The sequence below is a fragment of the Nerophis ophidion genome, linkage group LG05 (genome assembly GCF_033978795.1).
Source record: "Nerophis ophidion isolate RoL-2023_Sa linkage group LG05, RoL_Noph_v1.0, whole genome shotgun sequence".
Taxonomy (NCBI): Eukaryota; Metazoa; Chordata; class Actinopteri; order Syngnathiformes; family Syngnathidae; genus Nerophis; species Nerophis ophidion.
This window is the reverse complement of record NC_084615.1, coordinates 17330115-17339374: the sequence shown is the minus strand read 5'-3', so window position 1 is coordinate 17339374 and position 9260 is coordinate 17330115. Positions and strand designations below refer to the sequence as shown.

General features: G+C 34.5%; 1 protein-coding gene across 2 annotated transcripts in view; it reads left to right on the top strand.

The window, feature by feature from the left end:
• Positions 1-6031: 6031 nt before the first annotated feature.
• atl3 (atlastin 3) overlaps positions 6032-9260 on the top strand; it is a 43842-nt gene continuing 40613 nt past the window's right edge. Inside the window, exon 1 of one of the 2 annotated variants that reach the window (XM_061900245.1) lies at positions 6032-6196. The gene's annotated coding sequence lies outside the window, so the exon portion shown is untranslated. The remainder of the gene's footprint in view (positions 6197-9260) is intronic. The other variant, XM_061900246.1, reaches the window with a different exon arrangement.

Below are 9260 nucleotides of genomic sequence, written 5' to 3'. Positions count from 1 at the left end.
CACTGAGGGCCGCACACTGAAAAATCAAAGCAAGCGGGGGCCATTTTCATAATTTTTATTTTAAAAACCAATACAATATATGTTTAAAAAATATACATTCAGGCCTCCTCTCAGTTATGATCCCGGGGACCCCAAAGGGTTTTGGTAAAAAAAAAATATGAAAAATGTGTCATTATTCTGTGTTATTATTTTTGTTATTATGCAAGTTTTAAATCTCTGGATCAACATTAGAAAAAAAAAAAGAAAAATCACAAAATATGCAATATTTTCACCAAATAACTTTTTTAGGTTGAATATTTGAGATTATATAATAATTGTAGCCTTAATTTTGGATTTTGTTTCATTATTATTTTTTAAGCAATGGCACTTAAAAACAAATCACACAAAAATAATTGGGGATCCAAAAGTGATCTACTCATTAAAGTATTAGAAAATACATTATACATTTATTTTTTTTTACTGAGGGCCGCACACTGAAAAATCAAAGCAAGCGGGGGCCATTTTCATAATTTTTATTTTAAAAACCAATACAATATATGTATAAAAAAATATACATTTAGGACTCCACTCAGTTATGATCCCAGAGACCCCAAAGGGTTTTGGACAAAAAAAATATTAATAATGTGTCATTATTCAGTGCAATTATTTTCATTATTATGCAAGTTTTAAATCTCTGGATCAACATTAGAAAAAAAAATGGAATAAGCACAAAATATGCAATATTTTTTTTTACTGAGGGCCGCACACTGAAAAATCAAAGCAAGCGGGGGCCATTTTCATAACTTTTATTTTAAAAACTAATACAATATATGTATAGGAAATATACATTCAGGCCTCCACTCAGTTATGATCCCGGGGACCCCAAAGGGTTTTCTGGATCTCTGGATCAACATTAGAAAAAAAAAATGGATTAAACACAAAATATGCAACATTTTCACTTAATAACTTTTTTAGGTGGCCCTGCGAAGAGGGGGCGACTTGTCCAGGGTGTACCCCGGCTTCCGCCCAATTGTAGCTGAGATAGGCGCCAGCGCCCCCCGCGATCCCAACAGGGAATAAGTGGTAGAAAATGGATGGATCAATGGAACTTGTTTGGAATATTTGACATTAAATAATAATTGTAGCCTTAATTTTGGATTTTGATTCATTATTATTTTTTAAGCAATGACACATAAAAATTAATCACACTAAAATAATTGGGGATCCAAAAGTGTCCTACTCATTAAAGTGTTAAATGATATATATATTTTTTTACTGTTTACTTTTAGCACAATGATTTCGAGATCAACTTCAGATATTTCCGTCAATTTTAAGTTTTATTGTTGTTTATGTTTTTTGTTTGTTTGTTTTAGGCCCTTCTTAAAAAAAACCTCAGTTTTTTATATGGCAAAACACAAAATATGCAACATTTTCCCCAAAAATATCTCAAAGTGGAATATTTAATGTGACGTAATCGAAGCCTTGAATAGGTCAATGATTCAAAATGACATTGATTTTGATTCATTATTATTTTTGAAAGAAAGAAACAGCCTGCATGCCAGCTTTGTGTTATCAAAGCATTGCAACATTTTCTTGTTACATTTCACCTGTTTGCTCTTTTATTCCACTTTTTATGTTTTTAATTTTTTTCAATTGTATTCTTAAAATGTACCGCGGGGCCGCAAATGGCCCCTGGGCCGCACTTTGGACACCCCTGATGTAAACGAACCAGGGTGAGTCCAAGGACCGCCAAAATTAGTAGGACAAAACGGCGTTCGCCAAATACTCAAATCAGTGAAGCATGTTTAATATAAACAGTGTGCTTTACAGCAATTAGGGAGGTTCGTGTCATGTTTGTCCTCCTACAGAAACTATATTAAGAGAAAAAAATATGTTTTTTTCCCCTCATCATTTCCATTTTTCATATATTTTTTAAAAAGCTCCAGAGAGCCACTAGGGCGGCGCTAAAGAGCCGCAGGTTGCCGACCCCTGATTTACATCAACTACATGATTTGTCAGACTGACTGGATAGGACAGAGTAACAATTTTTTTTGATAAAAAAAAAAAAAAAAAAAAAATCGATTTTCTAATCAATTAATAATCGTTACTAAAAATAATCACGATTAATCGGAAAATCTATTTTTTTTGACACCTCTATCCTCCACTGTGGCCATTTCTAGTAAAAAGTAGAATGTAGTTTTAACATGGATGTGGCTTAGCCTGGTGGGCTTTGGCACGTAAATAAGACCGCCCACAAAAACGGTACATTCTGAAGAGATGGTTAGAAAGCAGCATGAAAATGGTCCGTGAAACATCTACGCAACATTTTGATGAAAGCAGTCCTTGGTCCACAAAAAGTGTTTAAAATATAGATAGAAAAATCATAATATGACCCTTTTGAGATCATAAAACGATTTGCAAACATAAATCTCTGATGTTTTTTTTTTTCCAATTGCTTTGCATATCTTGACCTACATTGGACTATTTAAAAAAAAAAATTAAACAACCAAGAAATTGCAACCTTCAGTGTTTCTGCAGTGGAAAAGATTTGATCACTTTTTCTATGTATAAATACTTTACTTTCCTAATTATGAGATTCAAAGTTACAATTGTGAGGAAAAAATTCCTAATTGTGAGGGAAAGTCATAGTTATGTGATAAAAAGTCATAATTGTAAGGAAAAAGTAATTGTTATGACATTTAAAAAAAATAATAATTATGAGCTCAAAAGTCAGAATTATGAGATACAAATTGTGAGGAAAAAGTCATAGTTGGGAGATAAAAAGTCATAATTGTAAGGAAAAAGTCATAATTGTAAGGAAAAAGTCATAGTTATGAGATAAAAAGTCATAATTGTAAGGAATAAGTCGTTATTATGAGATAAAAAGTTATAATTGTAAGGAATAAGTCATTGTTAATGTATAAAAAGTCATGATTGTAAGGAAAAAGTAATTATTATGGCAATAAAAAGTCGAAATTATGAGCTAAAAAGTTTTAATTATGAGATACGAATTGCGAGGAAAAGGTAATAGTTATGAAATTAAAAAGTAATAGTTATAAGATAAAAAGTCATAATTGTGAGGGGAAAGTCATCATTATGACATTAAAAAGTCGAAATTATGAGCTAAAAAGTCATAGTTATGAGATAAAAAGTCATAATTGTGAGGGGAATGTCATAGTTATGAGATAAAAAGTCATATTTGTAAGGAATGAGTAATCATTATGGCAATAAAAAAAATAGAAATTATGAGCTAAAAATTCCTAATTATGAGATTCAAAGTTACAATTGTGAGGAAAAAAATCCTAATTGTGAGGGAAAGTCATAGTTATGAGATAAAAAGCCATAATTATGACATTAAAAAAACGAAATTAAGAGCTCAAAAGTCATAATTATGAGATACAAATTGTGAGGAAAAAGTCATAGTTGGGAGATAAAAAGTCATAATTGCAAGGAAAAGTCATAGTTAGGAGATAAAAAGTCATAATTGTAAGGAAGTTACAAAGTCATAGTTAGGAGATAAAAAGTCATAATTGTAAGGAACAAGTCATATTTATGAGATAAAAAGTCAAAATTGTAAGGAAAAAGCAATTGTTATGACATTAAAAAAAACGAAATTATGAGCTCAAAAGTCATAATTATGAAATACAAATTGTGAGGAAAAAGTCATAGTTGGGAGATAAAAGTCATAATTGTAAGGAAAAGGTCATAGTTATGAGATAAAAATTCATAATTGTAAGGAATAAGTCGTTATTATAAGATAAAAAGTTATAATAGTAAGGAATAAGTCATTGTTAATGTATAAAAAGTCATGATTGTAAGGAAAAAATAATTATTATGGCAATAAAAAGTTGAAATTATGAGCTAAAAAGTTTTAATTATGAAATACGAATTGCGAGGAAAAAGTAATAGTTATGAAATTAAAAAGTCAAATTTATGAGATAAAAAGTCATAATTGTGAGGGGAAAGTCATCATTATGACATTAAAAAGTCGAAATTATGAGCTAAAAAGTCATGGTTGAGATAAAAAGTCATAGTTGTAAGAAAAAGTCATCATTATGACATTAAAAGGTCGAAATTATGAGCTAAAAAGTCATTATTATGAGATAAAAGTCATAATTGTAAGGAAAAAGTCATAGTTATGAGATACAAAATCATAATTGTAAGGGAAAAGTAATCATTATGGCAATAAAAAAAGTCGAAATTATGAGCTAAAAAGTCATAATTATGAGATTCAAAGTCATAATTGTGAGGAAAAAGTCATAGTTATGAGATAAAAGTCATAATTGTAAGGAAAAAGTCATCATTATGACATTAAAAAGTCGAAATTATAAGCTAAAAAGTCGTAACTATGAGATACAAATTGTGAGGAAAAAGTTATAATCATGAGATAAAAAGTCATAATTGTAAGGAATAATTCACTTTTATGAGATACAAAGTCATAGTTGTACGGACAAAGTAATTATGGCAACAAAAAAAAGTCGAAAATATGAGCTAATAAGTCATAATTATGAGATTCAAAGTTATAATTGTGAGGAAAAAAAATGTTATGAGATAAAAAGTCATAATTGTAGAGAAAAGTCATCATTATGACATTAAAAAGTCCAAATTATGAGCTAAAAAGTCATAATTATGAGATACAAATTGTGAGGAAAACGTCGGCTATGAGATAAAAAATCATAATTGTAAGGAAAAAGTCATAGTTATAAGATAAAAAGTCATAGTTATGAAATAAAAAAGTCATAATTGTAAGGAAAAAGTCATAGTTATGAGATAAAAAGTCATAATTGTAAGGAATAAGTTATTTTTATGATATAAAAAGTCATGATTGTAAGGAAAAAGTAATCATAAAGGCAATAAAAAGTCGAAATTATGAGCTAAAAAGTCATAATTGTAAGATTCAAAGTTATAATAGTGAGGAAGAAGTTATAATTATGAGATAAAAAGTCATAATTGAAAGGAATAATTCATTTTTATGAGATAAAAAGTCATAATTGCAAGGAAAAACTAATCATTATGGATAATAGAAAGTCGAAATTATGAGCTAAAAATTCATAAATATGAGGTATAAATTGTGGGAAAAAAGTCATAGTGATGAGATAAAAAGTCATAATTGTAAGAAATAAGTTATTGTTATGATATAAAAAGTCATGACTGTAAGGAAAAAGTAATCATATGGCAATAAAAAGTCGAAATTATGAGCTAAAAAGTCATAATTATGAGATTCAAAGTCATAATTGTGAGGAAAAAGTCATCATTATGACATTAAAAAGTCGAAATTATGTGCTAAAAGTCATAATTATGAGACAAATTGTGAGGAAAAAGTCCGTTATGAGCTAAAAAAAAGTCATAGTTATGACATTAAAAAGTCATAATTATGAGATAGAAACTCGAATGTATGAAATTTAGACTTGTCATTGGGGTATATTTTTTTAAGTGGTGGAAAAGAGCTTCCATAGTGTATTATCCATCCATCCATCCATCCATTTTCTACCGCTTATTCCCTTTGGGGTCGCGGGGGGCGCTGGTGCCTGTCTCAGCTACAATCGGGCGGAAGGCGGCGTACACCCTGGACAAGTCGCCACCTCATGCTTATTTCAATGTATTTAATTTACAGTTGAATGAATCATGTGTTAAACTTTAATGAAACAGAAATTAATTTGTAACGTCACAGTGCTTATCATGAATAAACACATAACTGACAGCCCATTTTTGAAACAGATTCGTTGTCAAGTATATGTATATTTTTCATCTGGAACTACATTTACCTATAACACCACATTTCAAAATCCCTAAGCAACATATCCATCCATCCATTTTCCTACCGCTTGTGATATATTTCTTTTGAAAAATCATTTTTTCTCCCCCTCTGCAAAACCAAAACACATGACTACGAAGTGAGTCACAGAGGAGCCTGGAATTCGTCTCTCCGTGTAAATAAACTACATTTCCCATGCATCACAGCCTCTCAGCGACATGACGGGTATTGTAGTTCCCTTTCCGACTGACACAATCGCTTTCGAACGCGCAGTCCAACTTCACTTCCCACAAACCATTGCGCGGACGTAATACCGTAGTAAGTTGACATGGTTGTTTTCATGCCAGTGTAGAGGAGGGAAAAAAAAAAGTTACGTTCATCTTTTTTCGACTCGTAGCGAGTTTGTGTTGGACGTCGTTTGGAGACACTCCGCAAGTGAGAAGAATAAGCCGCGCAGCTGAGGTAAAGTGACCATGTTACGACCGTATTTTGGAGCTGGAATTGGTGTGTGCTTGCCTGGCTAAATGTTAGCTAAATGTTAGCTTTTCTATTGTTGTTTTCCGTCTTGTCGACACTGCTAACTACTTGTTGGCGACTAAGTTGGTTAGCTAAAACTCGCTGAGTCACAAACGTCATCTTTTTTTTATAACAAAACGTAATGCAACTACGTTCTACAACGTATTATACTATCAGTTTATTTATATAGCCCTAAATCACCAGTGTCTCAAAAGGCTGCACAAACCACAACGACATCTCCGGTAGAGCCCACATATGGGCAAGGAAAAACTCACCCCAGTGGGACGTCGACAATGATGACTATGAGAAACCTTGGAGAGGACCGCATATGTGGGCAACCCCCCCCCCCCCCCAACCCTCTGTGTCATTGTGAAATAAGTTAAATTTCACACAGCTGATTAAAAGCATTAAGTGTTTGGCATCTGAGCGACACGCCCTTGAATAGTTAACTTTTTTTGATGAGAAAGTTGAGTTAAAAAAGATTAAAGAATAATCAATCAATCAATGTTTTTTTATATAGCCCTAAATCACCAGTGTCTCAAAGGGCTGCACAAACCAAAATGACATCCCCGGTAGAGCCCACATAAGGGCAAGGAAAAACTCACCCCAGTGGGACGTCGACAATGATGACTATGAGAAACCTTGGAGAGGATTGCATATGTGGGCAGCAACCCCTCCCCCCCACCCCCCTCTCCCTCTGTGTCATTGTGAAATAAGTTAAATTTCACAGAGCTGATTAAAAGCATTAAGTGTTTGGCATCTGAGCGACACGCCCTTGAATAGTTAACTTTTTTTGATGAGAAAGTTGAGTTAAAAAAGATTAAAGAATAATCAATCAATCAATGTTTTTTTATATAGCCCTAAATCACCAGTGTCTCAAAGGGCTGCACAAACCAAAATGACATCCCCGGTAGAGCCCACATAAGGGCAAGGAAAAACTCACCCCAGTGGGACGTCGACAATGATGACTATGAGAAACCTTGGAGAGGATTGCATATGTGGGCAGCAACCTCTCCCCCCACCCCCCTCTCCCTCTGTGTCATTGTGAAATAAGTTAAATTTCACACAGCTGATTAAAGGCATAAACTGTTCGGCATCTGAGCGACACGCCCTTGAATAGTTCACTTTTTTTGATGAGAAAGTTGAGTTAAAAAAAAAAAGAATAATCAATCAATCCATGTTTATTTATATAGCCCTAAATCACCAGTGTCTCAAAGGGCTACACAAACCACAACGACATCCCCGGTAGAGCCCACATACAGGCAAGGAAAAACTCACCCCAGTGGGGTGTCGACAATGATGACTATGAGAAACCTTGGAGAGGAGCGCATATGTGGGCAACCCCCCCTCTCCCTCTGTGTCATTGTGAAATAAGTTAAATTTCACAGAGCTAATTAAAGGCATTAAGTGTTTGGCATCCGAGCGACACGCCCTTGAATAGTTCACTTTTTTTGATGAGAAAGTTGAGTTAAAGAAAAATAAATCAATCAATCAATCAATCCATGTTTATTTATATAGCCCTAAATCACCAGTGTCTCAAAGGGCTGCACAAACCACAACGACATCCCCGGTAGAGCCCACATATGGGCAAGGAAAAACTCACCCTAGTGGGACGTCGACAATGATGACTATGAGAACCTTGGAGAGGACCGCATATGTGGGCAAACCCCCCCCCCCCCCCTCTGTGTCATTGTGAAATAAGTTACATTTCACGGTGCAGATTAATGGTCTACTGAAACGAGATTTTCTTATTTAAACGGGGATAGCAGGTCCATTCTATGTGACATACTTGATAATTTTGGGGTATTGCCATATTTTTTCTGAAAGGATTTAGTAGAGAACATCGACGATAAAGTGCGCAACTTTTGGTTGCTGATAAAAAAGCCTTGCCTGTACCTGAAGTAGCAGACCATGTGTGCGGACATTTGGACCGAGAAAGCGACAATATCCCCATTAATTGGAGCGAGGATGAAAGATTTGTGGATAAGGAAAGTTAGAGTGAAGCACAAAAAAATAAAATAAGAAAAGGCGACGGCTCCAGGCGAAGGCAGTGTGAGCGATTCAGATGTTATTAGACACATTTACTAAGATAATTCTGGAAAATCCCTTATCTGCTTATTGTGTTCATAGTGTTTTAGTGAGATTATAAAGTCATACCTGAAAGTCGGAGGGCTCACCGGTGTAAGGGCTTCTCACATCCGCACATTGATTACAAGCATGGACACCAGCAGCGCGAGCGATTCTGACCGAGAAAGCGACAATTTCCCCATTAATTGGAGCGAGGATAAAAGATTTGTGGATAAGAAAAGTTAGAGTGAACCCCTAAAAAGAAAAAAGAAAAGGCGACAGCTCCAGGCGATGGCAGTGTGAGCGATTCAGATGTTATTAGATACATTTACTAAGATAATTCTGGAAAATCCCTTATCTGCTTATTGTGTTAATAGTGTTATAGTGAGATTATAAAGTCATACCTGAAAGTCGGAGGGCTGCAGTGAACGCCAGTGTCTCTGAGAGGAGCCAAGATCACAGCTGCCTTTTTGACAGCTGCAGGAGGAGGTCGCATAATCCACTCAAGTCTCCGGTAAGAGCCGACTTAATATCACAATTTTCCCATCCAAAAACTTGCTGGTTGACGTAGAGAAACATGTTCGCTTGACCGCTCTGTGTTAAAGCTTCACAACAAACAAAGAAACACCGGCTGTGTTTGTGTTGCTAAAGGCAGCTGCAATCCACCGCTTTCCACCAACAGCATTCTTCTTTATAGTCTCCATTAGTAATTGAACAAATTGCAAAAGATTCAGCAACACAGATCTCCAAAATATTGTGTAATTATGCGATGAAAAGAGACTACTTTTAGCCGTGAGTGGTGCTGGGCTGAAATGTCCCCTCCAACCAATAACGTCACAAGCACGCGTCAACATTCCGCGACGTTTTCAACAGGATACCTCGCGGGATATTTAAAATTGCAATTTAGTAAACTAAACCGGCCGTATTGGCATGTGTTGCAATG